Below are 15,495 nucleotides of genomic sequence, written 5' to 3' on the forward strand. Positions count from 1 at the left end.
TTCTTTCATTTTTCTTTCTCTCTCTTCACTTTCATTTTATTTCTTCCTGTCTCTCTGTCTTTCTTTCTACTTTCCTTCTTCATTTCTTTTTTGTTATTTTTGGTTTAGAGAGACAGAAGTTCTCTATGTAGTCCTGGCTGCCCGGAACTACCTCTGAATACCAGGCTTGCCTGGAACTTCGAGATCTTTTTGGCTATGCCCCAAGAGTTCTGGAATTAAAGGTGTGGGCAACCACCACCCAGGTGCAGTTCAAGAGTCTAAGGCTCTGTGCTAGGACTCTGATTCTACAGGAAGGAAGCAGGATGTACATGCATTCTAGTTTGATGCCAAGGACAACTCCAGAACAGAGATGCAAAGTGACAAACTAACACCCCACACAGAGAGATGTAACATTGGGCTAGAATGCTCCACACAGAGAGACAGGGGACATTTCCAAGTAGAGTGGCAGACAGAGGCTGTACCCAGGCTGCAAAGGTGTTGTTGGTGGATGCTAGGATTCTGTCCTGGCGTCTGACATGTATACTCTGGCTTGTGCATGGGCTTCTCCCATTCTAACCCTCCTCAATTTTCTTTCACTTCATTTTGTTGTAGTTTTGAAGACAGGGTCTCACTGTGTAGACTTGGCTGACCTGGAATTTGCTATGTAGAAGAGGCTGCACTGAGCTTACAGAAATCTGCATGCCTCTGCCTCCTGAGTCCTGGGGAAAAAGGTGTTCATCACAAGGCCTGGGTTTCTCATTACTCTCTCTCTCTCTCTCTCTCTCTCTCTCTCTCTCTCTCTCTCTCTCTCTCTCCATCTTCCACCTGTGTCTCCCCATTTTCTGGGCTATGTGGCTTTTAAAATGATGTTCAGTGCCTCATGAGGAGGCAGGACCACAGATTACACTACTGCTACACCGGGAGGATTTTTCACTGTCTGCATTCTGTCAATCCTGGACAACATGTAGGCTGTTTGTCAATGTCGCTGAGTACTGCTTCAAGGACTAAAAGGTCTTCACTGGCTCAGGGTCTATATTTTCTTTTTGCAACTCAAAAACTGTCTGCACTGAAAGGAGCTGACAGAATGTAGAGAGCAAGGGCCGGATGCCTTAGTTGGTCTCTAGAGACAAATAATCCATTCATTCTTTAAGCTACAGGTCGTCTACACTGCAAAACTACCACATACTTGGTCTTTCTTGCCCAAAGAAAGCAGCATCAAAGAAATGGTCAGTTATCTTCTCAAAGGAGGCCAGTTCCAACACACTCTCCTTCATGTTGGCCAGGCTAAACCTGGTAATACCCAGGTGTTCACCCTGTGCAAGGGAAGATGGTCATTTGTGTCTCAAGCCACTCCAGGAAGTTTAAAATGAAAGCAGGAGACATTATCCCAACACTAGAACCAATAGGAACAGCCAAGCAGCTATTTGTGGCACCACTAAAAGCAGGTGGTTTTTAGTGCAGCTTCATAGCCATTGGGACTTGATGATCCCAAGGACAAGGAGCCTGTCTCTTGTCAATTGTATCCAGATGCTGTGCCACACAGAATTAAAAAAATCTGAGTTTTAAAAGGGGATCGCTTCTCCTTTCCTATGATCATTAAGCTGATATTAGAAACAATTTAGCTAATTCAAGTCAAGGAAATGAGCCAAACATACAACAGATCCACACAGGACCGCCACTGTCAATATTTTATCTTATGGGGGAGTGCTTCGTGAAGCCTCACCTGAGGATTTATAGCCAGGTAGTGGTTGTTGGGGGTGAGGACAGACATATTCTTCAATGGTGTAAACACTGGTGAGGTGCCCATGGTTCAGTAAAGAACCTGTCCCTCAACCCTACTATTGTAAGCAGCCCTAGTGACATTCATTGTGTCATTTAAAAAATTAATTAATTAATTCATTCATTCATTCACTCACTCATTCATTCATTTATTCATTCCTTTGTTTATTGGCCTTAAGATGAGAAAGTGCAGCATTTCACTGTCATTTTGAGAAACCCACCAGAAAGGTAATTTTTTTTCTTTTTTGATTAGCGCGCTCTGGTGCATTTTAAGCACGATCCAGTAGGTGGCGGTGTAGCGGGAGGTCGCACAGCAGCAGGTGAGAAGCCTCTCTGGACAGACCCCGGGGCAGAAGAGGAAGCGGCACGTGAGGTGCTGTACAGTGGCCGAGGGACAGCGGCTGCTCCCTGAGCCCTAAATCCAGAAGCGCCCGGGAAGCTGCAGCCACCTTGGTTTCTGTAGTCGGAGCCCGAGAAGGGCGCCCAGCAGCCGGCACCTTGGTGAAGGAGCGGTTCCGGGAGACGGATGTAGCTAAGAAAACGGAAGATACAGCCTGTGGTGGAGGCTGAGGTCCCGGGTCCCAGAGGGTTCCAGGTGAGGGATAGTTGTGAAGGGAGCGGAGAGAGAAGTTCCAGGATGGGATTTCAGATCTTACCGGGTCCTCGAACTGCAGCAGAGAAAGTGGGATGGACCGAGCAGTGTCAGAACGGGCGTCCTGAGCCAAGATGCCACCTCCCGGAGCCCCGCGCTGACTCCTCTCAGGAACTTTCCCCTGGCACGAGGAGACAGTGTGTGCTGACCCGAGGTTGTCAGCCAGAAAGTGGGTTCACAGCGGCTAGGTGGCAGGCTGAGATCCAAGCTGCTGTTCCGGGCCCTCAGCTTCACAGTTAATTATTAAACCATAGACCTGCCTTATGAGTTTTCATTTTGTTTGTTTGTTTGTTTGTTTTTAAGGCAGATCTGTTCTTTTCATGCCTGGACTGAGTCTATCAGGTCGATCTCAGCCCTCGGGGGAGACCTTGATCTGGAGGAGGTGGGAATGGGGGGTGTGCTGGGGGGAAGGGGAGGGGGGCAGGAAGGGAGCGAACAAGGGAATCTGTGGCTTTATGTAGAACTGAATAGTATTGTAAAATAAAATAAAAAAAAGAAACAAACAAACAAAAAAGAGAATTGTATGGTTAGTTAAGACAGTTAGACTGGCCTCTAAAATATGAAAATTGATACTAGTAGTCTGATTTTCTTGCAATTATAAAAACTACTGCTTATGTAAATGGCTGAAAAGCTCCTCATCTATGAGAAGTCTAAAAGATAAATGTTTAACTGTCTGTGGATTCTTGGGGATAATTTGTTTTTCACCTTTAATACATAAAATGTTTAATCTTGTTTGTTTTTAAGGCAGGTCTGTTCATTTTTAAGGAGCACGAGAGAGTTTTGAGGCCAGTGTTGAGCACTGAAGATTCCTCAAGAATGCAGCATTTGCTGCTTGGTCTAGTGGAGAGTAGTCACATCCGCCATGGTTGCGGCAAAGGCAAGGACACACAGGGGATAAGGGGAGCACACGTAATGTGGTGCTCAAACATACCTGCAGGAAATATACCCGTATACATAAAAAATGAAATAAATATTAAAAAGGGGGAAACAACAATTAAAATGAGATACAAATGCAAGTCAGGGGCTTACGAAATGGCTCAGCAGTAAAGAGTAGTAAAGCAGGAGCTCTCACAAATTCTTTCTGAAGTTAGAGATACCCTGGTGTTGAGAGATGAAGGCAGGTAGGTAGGTAGATAGATAGAAGGATGGATGGATGGATAGATAGATAGTAAATAGAGAGTAGATAGATGGATAGATAGATAGATAGAATTATAGGCCTATTATCCTGATGAACCTATAAATACAAATTTTCAATAAAATATTTCCACTCACAAAAGGCTTAAAAATATATGACAAGACATTTTATATAAGCACACTTTAAAAGCATGCTATTAAATATAATATATCACCCCTTTCTATGGAACTTAATAATGTGTCCATAGATGTTCTATTATTGGGCAAAGGATAATTTTTAAAGTGGAACAGGCAGGAACATCCAGAGATAATTTTAAAAGGGTAAAAGTAGGGAAGCATGATATATTAGAGAGAAACTTGATATATGAGATAGAAAAAAAAATACCCTAACAGAGAAATGTAAGCAGTGGGTGTGATTGGTAGATTTGATATTGCAATAGATTTCAGTGTCCAGAAACTTTGTAATTGGTGAAAAAAGAGGCTGCAGGCTGGAAGGAGGATGGGCTATGAGAGCATGCCCTGAGAATATGTCAAGTGTTCTAATTAGCTTTTTATTGTGATAAAAGCCCAAAAAGCCAATCTGGGAAAGTGAACGATTTATTGACCTCACAGGTTGCAGTCCATCATCAAATGAAGCCAAGGCAAGATCCCAAAGTAGGTGCTAGAAACCACACAAAATACTGTTTACTGCTCTGCTCAGCTAGCTTTCCTCTGAGGACCAGGATCACCTGCCTAGGGATGGCACTGCCCACAGAGGGCTAAGCCATCCTCCATCAGTTAGCAATAAGAAAACGCCAAGGAGTCATGCCTACAAGTCTGTTTGATGCAGTCAAGACTTCAACTGTGTGTCAAGTAGACAGCCAAGATTAGCTAGCCATCAGTGCAAGCCAGAAGGGGAAATCATAAACTTCAGCTTACTGCAAAGAAAATTGACTCTGCATGAATAGGATTCTATGTCCAAAGTGAAATTTCCATTGTAGGAAGAATGATTCAATATGGTTTATGTCAGAAGTGAAATAATCAGTAAAATGATGAGTGATTATAAGCCCAAGCTGTAGGGCAGAGGGGCTGGCTAGAGAAACCCATCCTGACCCTGGAGCCCAGAATTAGGGAAGGATGGCTCAGATAAGGCCAGTGAGAGAAACACAGTTTAGCTCAGATCAGAGCCATCTCTGCCCTTGTCCAACTGACTTGTGAAATCAACCAATCACAGAGCAGGACAGCAGAATCCTGGCCCTAGGGAGTTTCCCTGGGTCCCTAGGATTTCCTCTTCCTCAGGCTTCTTGGGACTCATCATGGACTCTATTAACCTTAAGCCATTCAAGTATACAAGTTCACTGTTCTTTATCTACTGTCAGGGACTACAGAGGAGGCACCATCCCAAATCTGCAATTTCACTAAGCAGGAGCAGCAGATGAAAAAGATAGAGAAATTCATAAGCTGGCTACAAAATATGACATGCGAGAGAAATGAGCTGCATTACATCAACAAGGATTCGAACAACAGGTAGTCATTATGCCCAGTTCTCTGCTGACCATCTTGACACCACAGTATCAAGCACAGGTCTCCCGAGGAACAGGAGACTGTAAATCCAGGGTGTCCTGATGCCTAAACTAAACTTCCCGAGTACATTTAAGATGCAGAACTTGGAACCTGGGTAGGAGTGAAATGGGGACACAAACTGTTCTGCTTTCTCCAAATGAAAAGCAGAGCTTGTGGCCTGAAACAGAGTCTGAGGATAGGGACAGTAGTGTTTGAGCTTTCAACATGCATTTCAAGAGGCCTTGACAATTGTTGGCTTGTGGGAGATGCTAGGTCCTGTGAGTTTGTGGTGAGTCTTTGTACTTGACCAGCAGATGATTGTGTTTGAAAGCACCTAGGATACTTTCATCCCATTCATCCATCTCAGTTTGTGGCTGGAAAGTCTGGAGGTCATAATTGCTCCTCTATGGTCTTACTTATACTCTGAGACAATGCCAACTCCCTGTACTTATTGGGGATCTTGACTGCATATGATGTGTGTGTGTGTGTGTGTGTGTGTGTGTGTGTGTGTGTGTGTGTGTGTGTGTCTGTGTCTGTGTATATGTATGTATTTATGTATGTATGTATTGTGTGTGTGTGTGTGTGTGTGTGTGTGTGTGTGTGTGTCTGTGTGTCTGTGTGTCTGTGTGTCTGTGTGGGTCTATGTGCTCCTGAGTGTCCAGCCTCTGTGGCATGGTCTGAGGATTTTACAAAGTTTCCAGCAGATGACACTGCTGAGGCCAGGGAAGCCCACTTTGAACAGCATGCCTCTTGGGCACTGTGCTTGGTGGAAGATTGGAATTCCCTGTGGAATTTATAAAGCCATCCTGAAATATGGAATCCTCCCTGCAAATTCTCATTGTGTGCTCTGGTCCTCTGTGCAGCAATAGACACCAAGATATGTGAATCCCTGTTGTGAAGACAGGAGAAATGTCATCATAGGTTTCTGGTGGGCCCAGATATGAGGCACAGACTCCTGCGAAGTTCTTAGAGAGGTAATCTATAGCTCTAGGCCACTGAGAGAGCTCATGTATCCCTGGCACACTTCTTTGGACCAACTGCATCTTCTGGCTTGGGGACAGGATGGAAAATTTAATAAACACCAGGAGGTCCCAATGAGTGCCAGGCTATGGCATCCATTGGGCTGGGGTAGTCCATGACCTAGCCTCATTCGTGTAATCCTTGTGGCCTGTGTTCATGAGGTTCTTTTTCCTTGGGCCATGTCCAATTACAGGCTGAATTTTGAGCTTGAGATGCTCAAAATGGAGCATAAGCAGGTGATGTCTGCCCTGCAGAAATTGCCCATAGAGATCCTTGATGCCTTGGAGAAGTGCTCGGGTCTGATTGAGGAGACTGAATCCTTCAGGTAAGTGCCTGATTTATCATGAGAGGAACTGTCTCTGCCGTTCTTTTTCCTTGACCCAAAGTGAGGGCTCTGGTTCCAGCCTGTCTGCCTCTTAGCAAGCAGCCTGCCTTGTGGCCCTTGGACTTGGGCCTCTTGGACTCAGTGTGGAAAAACACTGAGGCCCTCCCATCATTGTCCTGCCAGCCTTGGGAGCACTGAGACAGAAAACTGGTTTGCAGCAAGAAGGGGATGTCTGGCAGCCCCAGGTCCTCTGGGCACTGGCAGGGGCTTCACAGACCTGGTTTCCATGGGACCAGTAGACCGAATTTATTCCTGTTGGGACTTCTGTCCTCCTTCCAAGAGTGTTTGCTCTCTACCTGCTGATGATTTCCCAAAATAATGAACAGTTAAGAACAGGTGTGGACTGTACTCTGTTCTCAGAGGCACAGGTTCCCTTTTGGCATCAGGGTTCTCAGAAGTAGTTTGATTCTCTCTGGAATTTGGTTATTCTCTGGATTTGGCCTGCCTCTTAGTGATGCTGCCTTGGCTACTGAGAGCTCCATTCCTGGGCAGTCTTTGAGTCTGGGACTTTTCAAGGTTGGTGGTACTTGGAGGTAGGGATCGCAAATGAAGGCTCTCTGGGGCTCACCATATTTTTGTGGTTGTTCAGTTATATCAATGTCCAGGTCCTATGAGAGTGTACTCAGCTACAGAAGAATGTACATATGTTGAGACTGAAGAACAGACTACCATGGAAGGAGCAGACTGAACTGCAAGAGTCCTGTGAGGAGCTGAAGAGGCTCTTGTAGGAGGCTCATGAGATGATCTGTGACTCTTCTGCTGAGCAACAGCAGGTAGGCTGAGACAGTGGGGGCTGGTGCCCACCTGTCCAACCATAAACATAGAGACACCCATATAACCATCCACCCATCCATCTAGACTCCCACCTACATACCATCCAAGTGTTGATTCTATGATCATTCCCAAGTTTTTCTGGAGAGTTAGCCTCTTTCAAGAATTTGGATAATTGTCAAGCAAACCCTCCTGCTCTGCTAGAAGCTGCAGTACATTCAGAGAGCTGGGTCAGTCACATATCATCCACCTACATGTCATTATGATCAGAGGTTTGCTATGCAGAGATCTACTTAGGGAACAGCACATAGCTTTCATTGATGATGTCAGTGGCCAGTGGCTCATTTGCTTTGCAAGGGTCATGTGAGATCACAGGAAGCAGCCTGCAAGGACTAGAGTCCAGCCCCAGTGCCAAGTGAGTGGTTTTCATTGTCAGCATTTTGTGTGGCATGGGGTCTTCTTTCTTCCTGCATCCCAATGAGTTCTCTTCCTTTTGGCAAGCGCTTGCGTCATAGTGACAGATGCCTGAGTACCACCTTCTCAGTCCTTTTTCTGGGCATGGGGCTGGACAGTCCTCTGGGAGCATCATGGACTTTCCAGTCTGGAGCTGCCTGGATGACCATACATGTGGGAGGACTTTGACAGGGTGAGGGTTGGGGTGACAAATTTGAAGCTATAAGAAAACCTTTTCTCCAATCCCCTTAACATAGTCTGACTTAGCTGTGTGCTTCCCTAGGAAGTTTTAGGCCCCAAGAGATGGATTGCCATATTGTGGGTCTCAGTTGAAACACCTGATGTGCATAGTCTAAATTCAACTGTTCATTCAGCATGATGTCCTCTTCATTGTTTCCTGCTCACTTCTGATTTCTGTGGTCTATGTGTTATCTGTGCAGGCATGTGTAAATGTGTACATTGGTGGGCGTGTTCAGAGGCTACATAATGAAATCACATGTTCTCATCCGTTGCCCACTCTCTTATTCCCTGGAGCTCATGCCTTTCTCTGAACCTGAAACTTTCTCTTTTGGCTCATCTGGCTGGCCAGCACTCTTTGGATCTCCTGTCCTCCAAGGTAGACCTTGTGTCTTGTTTATTTTCATCCAATTTCTACAAGTTTCAATTGTTCAGAAAGAGGAAGGCTGTAGTAGCTTTCTCTTTCTTCATTTACTTTTATTGTTTTGGTGTTAATGTATTTTCTAAAAAATAACAAAAATCAAACAATACAGATGTTTTTAAAAATAGTGGGCACAAAGCTAGAACCACAGGAAATATCTGGTTTGTCTCATTGGCTTCACAACACAGAATCACACAGTGCATCTTCTTGGTGACATTGTGTTGCTCTGACTACATCACGTGCATGGCTGTATCTTAGAACATTTCCCTCTCCTACCTGTGTAGAGTGCTGCATTCCTGAAAAGCAGTATAGGTCACTTCACTGGCCTCCTTCTGACTGACATTGGGGCTATTTTCATATCATATGCACTGCAACATGTTATAAACTTCCTGGGTTTTGACCATGGGTCGCTTTCTTTCTCTTGAGCTAGGCAGGGTCTTCTGTGCAGGAGCCAGGGTAGGTTTAGTAAAGAGACTGTGATGGATCAACATGGAACCTGTGGGATCGGTGAGTCTTGGGATAGATAAAGCTCATGAAAGTAAAAGTAAGTGCAGACCAGGGTAGCAGAGCCTGGCTGAGACTAAGTGCCTTGTAGACAGCAGGGACAACCCACTCAATCCCCATGCAGCAGAAGACTTTCTGAAAGGCAGCCTTCTATCCCTGGCCATTCTGGAATCAGTGTGTTTTTGTGTGTGTTTGTGTGTGTGTATGTGTGTGTGCACATGTGTGTGTGCGTGTGCATGCATGATGTGTGATGCATTTCTGTACATCTGTGTGTGTGGACCTATATTTGTGATTTTGTGTGTCTCTGTGTCTACTGCATCTTGTGTGCATGATAGTGTCACTTTGTGTGTATATGCTCATATGTGGTTGTGTGTGTCTATGGTTCCTGTATGTATAGATTTAAGTGTTTGTATGTGAATGTCTGTGAGTATGGATGCTTATATGTGCAAGTATGAGTTTGGATCCATCAATATGTTCACTTTTTTGTGTGTGAAACATCTTTGATGATGATGGAGTCCAACTTTGTTGAAAAAGTACTGTGCACACTCACTTTGCATCCATCTAATATTGTCTGCTGCTGCCCATCTTTCTATATGTCCACCTTGCTCTCTAGGACAAAAGGACACAAAACTACTCTAAGTCAATGGTTTTCAGGTAATTGTAGAGGGAATAATATTTATCTACAAGAAAAGTCTTTAGATCATACCAAAGAAATATGGTACAGGAAGAGGAGGAAGAGGCCTCTGTGGCAAGTCAAGGTGTCTGAGAGGCAAGATAGGCTGACTGAAGATTTGTGTCCCTTCTCTGCTCTGGGTGAGTGGTGACTGCATACTCAATGGTCATTGGCTCACTGTGTCTTCTGATGCCCTGTCTTGTCCTCATCCACATTGCCTGCTACCACTTACTTTCCACCTTTGCCTAACTTTTCTCAGTTATCATTCTCCTTGAAGGTAGGACTGGATTTTATTTGTTGAGGGATTTTGACTTGCAATGTGGTTCTAGCTGCATCTAAGTTCATCAGAACTTCCCTAGCCATGCTGTGGTGTGAGAATGTGGCTGTCTCAATGCACACCCTAGGCTCCTGAGGGTCTAAAGCACTCACCACATGCTGTGTCTGTAGCACTCAGTAACTGCTTTTCTTCAAAGTTCTTCACTCTGAGTAAAAATCAGCCTTGTGGAGGGTTGGGAGCAATGAGGATTCTCAAACATTGCTGGTGGTATAACATGATATAGCACAGTGAGAAGCCACAGACTCTTCTTCAGAAAGTTAAACTGCAGTTCTCAGGTGAACCAGTGATTCCAGAACATGAAGTAGGTGTCCAAGGAGAAGCTAGGGGACATTAGTGTTGTAGCAGCATTCCTCAGAGTAGCCTCAAAGTAGAAACTATCTAGATGTCTATCATTCACTGAGAGAAAAAGTATAAATTGATTGAGCCCCTCCATGAATTATTGTTCAGCATGAAATAATACAGGCAATAATTTGGCCCTGATATAGTCAGGTTTTTGTCACTCAAAGAAATCATTGACACGATCACCTTAAAGGGAGGAATTGTTGATTTTGACTTCTGGTTGTTGAGATTCTCCAGGTTCCTGTGCTTGTCGGGTTTCTAGTTTCCTGAGCTCATTTGCTCTGACGTGAGGCAGCCTGTGGTAAAAGGGAGCTCCTTTTGGAGGAAGTTTATCACCTGGGGGTTAACTGGGAATTAGTGAATAAGACCAGTGAGCTGGTCCAGTTGTCCTATGCTGGGGAACATTCCTATACTGCACAGCCTGGGAAACTTCCTAAGCAGGGTTGGCTAACCAAGCAGTACCCTAGAGGTCCACATGTCTGTGCATTAGTGTTACAGGAGAGGCAGTTCAGTGATTGAGTTGCCTGTTTCTCATGGCCACTGTATTCTTCTCTCATCCTCCAAAAGTTAATATTTTCTAGTAGTATTCCTGGTGATGGCTCATATATTAACATTAGCTGGGAAATTATACAGGTTACTGCATTAGAGTGTGCTTTTATGTGTGCAGACATGTACTTGTGTGTGTTCATGAATTTATGTGTGTGCATGTGAGTGAGCAAGCCTCTACTGAGAACATAATCTTCTAAAGAACAGGCACAAGAGAGCCTGGATGAAAGACTGAAGGACCTGCTGAAGCAGAAGGAGCTGGTCACCTAGCAAGAGGACTTGGCAGAAAAGCTGCAATGTCTGTGAGATGAGGTGGAAGCCCAAGCTTGGAGGAACAGTGAGAACCCTGTAGGTCACTTGTCCCTGGATCTCTGTCCTTTTGGGGGATTCTTCCCATCTGGATGGCTCCCAGCCAGAACCAGGGAAAGAACACCTCAGGGTGTTGTGCTGGCTCAATCAATAAGAACTTCTCCAGGGAACACTATGTTGGATCCTCAGTGTTTCTGGGGAGTGTGTACCCCTTATTCCCTTCTGAGCTCTCTGGTATCTTCTCAGTACCTTGTCCCCTGTTTCTCCCCACAAATCTCCCTATGGCAGTCCTCAACCTAGCAGGAGGAGGGGTAGTTGTGGAGGACAGTGTGTGCTCCTGCCACTTTATTTTCCTTCCAGAACATCACCTTTAGGGAAAAGATCCGAGACAGGCCCGGCGGCAGAGACAAGCAGACGCAGGTAGGCCTGCGGCGGCCCGCAGAGGTAGACGGGCCCAGCGGCGGCCCACAGAGGTAGATGGGCCCGGCGGCGAGACAAGCAGACGCAGGTAGGCCTGCAGCGGAGGCCTGCAGAGGTCGACGGGCCCAGCGTTGGCCCGCTGAGGTAGACAGGCCAGGCAGCAACAGCCCACAGGGACATTCAGTCCCGGCGGCAACCAGCAGAGACATTCAGGCCCAGCGGCAGCCCACAGAAGTAGACAGGCCTGGCGGCGGAGACAAGCAGACGCAGGTAGGCCTGTGGTGGCGGCCCGCGGAGATAGATGGGCCCAGCGGCGGCTCACAGAGGTAGACGGGCCCAGCAGCGGTGGCTGACAGGGACATAAAGGCCCAGCTGCAGTCGGCAGAGACATACAGGCCCAGTGGCGACACCCAGAGGCAGACAGACCCAGCGGCAGCTGACAGGGGCATACAGGGCCGGCAGGGGAACACAGAGGTAGACAGGCCCAGGGACGGAGACAAGCAGACGCAGCTTGGAACAGGGACGCCTCTAACGCCAACACCTGGGGAAGAAGCTATCTTCGTGGGTCGGAACCAGAACGAATCTGAACACTCTGTCTGAGGACAACCCAGGGCCCAGCTGCTGATCCTGTGAAACCCAACAACTTGGAGGTGTTGGTGAGACTACCCTGCTCAGCTGAAACCCATCTGGGAGAGAATTCAGATGCCTACAGTTTCAAGTCTGAAGAAACAAGATCAGGTGAGGAGTTGATGAATGAACAAAATGTGAACTGGGAACACAGAAGAAGGCGCTACCCAGCCACCAAACCAGATCACCAGAATCATAAGTATATACTTCACCGATTGAAATCAGCTGCCCCTGAAGAAATAGCCCAATAGCACCAATTTAACCAAGAACCCCTACTAAACCAAGACTAAAAATTAGAACAAGAGAGGCACTCTCAGACACAGATACCACCTGCACCGCACAGAGGAAGAGATGAGTAGACGCCAGTGCAAAAATACAGGCAACAACATAAAGACCTATATGGCAACATCAGAACCTAGTGATTCTACACCTGCAAGACCTAAACATACCATGACAGAAGAAACAGAAGAAATCAACCCTAAAGATGACTTTAAGAAGATAATAGAGGCCCTTAAAGAAGAAATAAAACATTCCCTCAATGAGGAAATAAATACTTTCCTTAAAGAAGAAATGAAAAACTACCTTAAAGAGGAAATAAAAACTTTCCTTAAAGAGGAAATAAAAAACTCCCTTAAAGAGGAAATGAAAAACTCCATTAAAGAGGGAATAAAAAAACTCCCTTAAAGAAATGGAAGAAAAAATGAACAAAAAATGGGAAGAAATCAAATCAAGCCAAGAAAAAGCAATTAAACAGATGAAAGAATCATTCCAAGATCTGAAAAATGAATTTGAGACAATAAAGAAAACACATGCTGAGGGAATGCTGGAAATAGAAATCCTGACTAAACGAACAGGAACTACAGAAACAAGCATAACCAACCGATTGCAAGAGATGGAACAGAGAATCTCTGACACTGAAGACACGATAGAGAAAATAGATTCGTCAGTCAAAGAAAACACTAAAGACAAAAAGGTCGTAACACAAAACGTCCAGGAAATTTGGGACACCATGAAAAGACCAAACCTAAGAATAATAGGGATAGAAGAAGGAGAAGAATACCAACTCAAAGGCACAGAAAATATATTCAACAAAATCATAGAAGAACACTTTCCTAACCTAAAGAAAGAAATACCTATGAAGATACAAGAAGCTTACAGAAAACCGAATAGGCTGGATCCAAAAAAAAAAGTCTCCTCGCCACATAATAATCAAAACACTAAACACACAGAACAAAGAAAAAATAATAAGAGATGCAAAGGAAAAAGACCAAGTAACATATAAAGGCATACCCATCAGAATAACACCAGACTACTCAATAGAGACTATGAAAGCTAGAAGATCATGGACAAACCTCATGCAGACACTAAGAGACCACGGATGCCAACCCAGACTGTTATACCCAGCAAAACTCTCAATCACCATAGGCGGAGTAAACAAAATATTCCAGGATAAAACCAGATTTAATCAATACCTGTCCACAAACCCAGCCGTACAGAAAGCACTAGAAGGGAAAATTCAACCCAAAGAAGCTAAACACATCCATGAAAAATCAAGCAATAGATAATCCCACACCAACATACACCACAGAAGGACAACACAACACAACCAAAAAAAAAAAAAACAGGAATTAACAATCACTGGTCATTAATATCCATCAATATCAATGGTCTCAACTCACCTATAAAAAGACACAGGCTAACAGAATGGATAAGAAAACAGGACCCATCCATTTGCTGCATACAAGAAACACACCTTACCTCCAAAGACAGACACTACCTCCGAGTAAAGGGCTGTGAAAAGGCTTTCCAAGCAAAGGGACCTAAGAAACAAGCTGGTGTAGCTATCCTAATATCTAATAAAATAGACTTCAAACTAAAATCAATCAAAAGAGACCAGGATGGACATTACATATTCATCACGGGAAAAATCCACCAAGATGAAGTCTCGATTCTAAACATTTATGCTCCAAATACAAAAGCACCCACATTCATAAAAGAAACACTACTAAAGTTTAAAGCGCACATCAAACCCCACACATTAGTAGTGGGAGATTTTAACACACCACTCTCATTGAAAGATAGATCTACCAGACTGAAACTTAACAAAGAAATAAAGGACCTAACAGATGCTATGACTCAAATGGACCTAATAGATATCTACAGAATATTCCATCCTAACACAAAAGAATATACCTTCTTCTCAGCACCCCATGGAACCTTCTCAAAAATTGACCACATGCTTGGACACAAAACAAATCTCAACAGATACAAAAAAATTGGAATAACCTCCTGTATCTTATCAGACCACCATGCCTTAAAGTTAGACCTCAATAACAACAAAAATTATAGAAAACCCACAAACTCATGGAAACTGAATAATGCCCACCTGAAACATCAATGGTTCAAGGAAGAAATAAAGACAGAAATTAAAGAGTTCCTAGAATTCAATGAAAATGAAAGTACAACATACCCAAACTTATGGGACACTATGAAAGCAGTGCTAAGAGGAAAATTCATAGCTCTAAATGCACACATAAAGAAGATGGAGCAATCCCATACCAATGAATTAACAGCACAACTGAAAGCTCTAGAACAAAAAGAAACAAACTCACCCAGGAGAAATAGACTCCAGGAAATAATCAAATTGAGGGCTGAAATCAATGAAATAGAAAACAAGAGAACAATACAAAAAATCAATGAAACAAAGAGTTGGTTCTTTGAAAAAATCAACAAGATAGACAAACCCCTAGCCAAATTAACCCAAAGGCAAAGAGAGAGCACCCAAATTCACAAAATCAGAAATGAGAAGGGAGACATAACAACAGACAACGAGGAAATCCAGAGAATCATCAGATCATACTTCAAAAACATGTACTCCACAAAAATGGAAAACCAGGAAGAAATGGACAACTTTCTGGATAATTACCACATACCAAAATTAAATCAAGACCAGATAAACCATTTAAATAGACCAATAACCCCTAAAGAAATAGAGACAGTCATCAAAAGTCTCCCAACCAAAAAAAGCCCAGGACCACATGGTTTCAGTGCAGAATTCTACCAGACTTTCAAAGAAGAACTAATACCAATCCTCTTCAAAGTGTTCTACACAATAGAAGCAGAAGGAGCACTATCAAACTCTTTTTATGAGGCTCCAATTACCCTGATACCCAAACCACACAAAGATGCAACAAAGAAAGAGAACTACAGACCAATCTCCCTCATGAACATTGATGCAAAAATACTCAACAAAATATTGGCAAACCGAATCCAAGAATACATCAAAACAATTATCCCTCACGACCAAGTAGGATTCATCCGAGGGATGCAAGGATGGTTCAACATACGAAAATCAGTCAATGTAATA

General features: G+C 44.1%; 1 protein-coding gene across 2 annotated transcripts in view; it reads left to right on the forward strand.

Moving 5' to 3' along the window:
- Positions 1-2,100: 2,100 nt before the first annotated feature.
- LOC121826757 (disks large homolog 5-like) overlaps positions 2,101-15,495 on the forward strand; it is a 150,129-nt gene continuing 136,734 nt past the window's right edge. The window contains exons 1-4 of one of the 2 annotated variants that reach the window (XM_076544262.1): positions 2,101-2,353; positions 4,903-5,050; positions 6,300-6,431; positions 7,081-7,264. The gene's annotated coding sequence lies outside the window, so the exon portion shown is untranslated. Of the gene's footprint in view, positions 2,354-4,902; positions 5,051-6,299; positions 6,432-7,080; positions 7,265-10,978; positions 11,085-15,495 lie in introns of those variants that run through there. The other variant, XM_076544263.1, reaches the window with a different exon arrangement.

The sequence above is a fragment of the Peromyscus maniculatus genome, chromosome 9, assembly GCF_049852395.1.
Source record: "Peromyscus maniculatus bairdii isolate BWxNUB_F1_BW_parent chromosome 9, HU_Pman_BW_mat_3.1, whole genome shotgun sequence".
In the NCBI taxonomy this organism is placed as follows: Eukaryota; Metazoa; Chordata; class Mammalia; order Rodentia; family Cricetidae; genus Peromyscus; species Peromyscus maniculatus.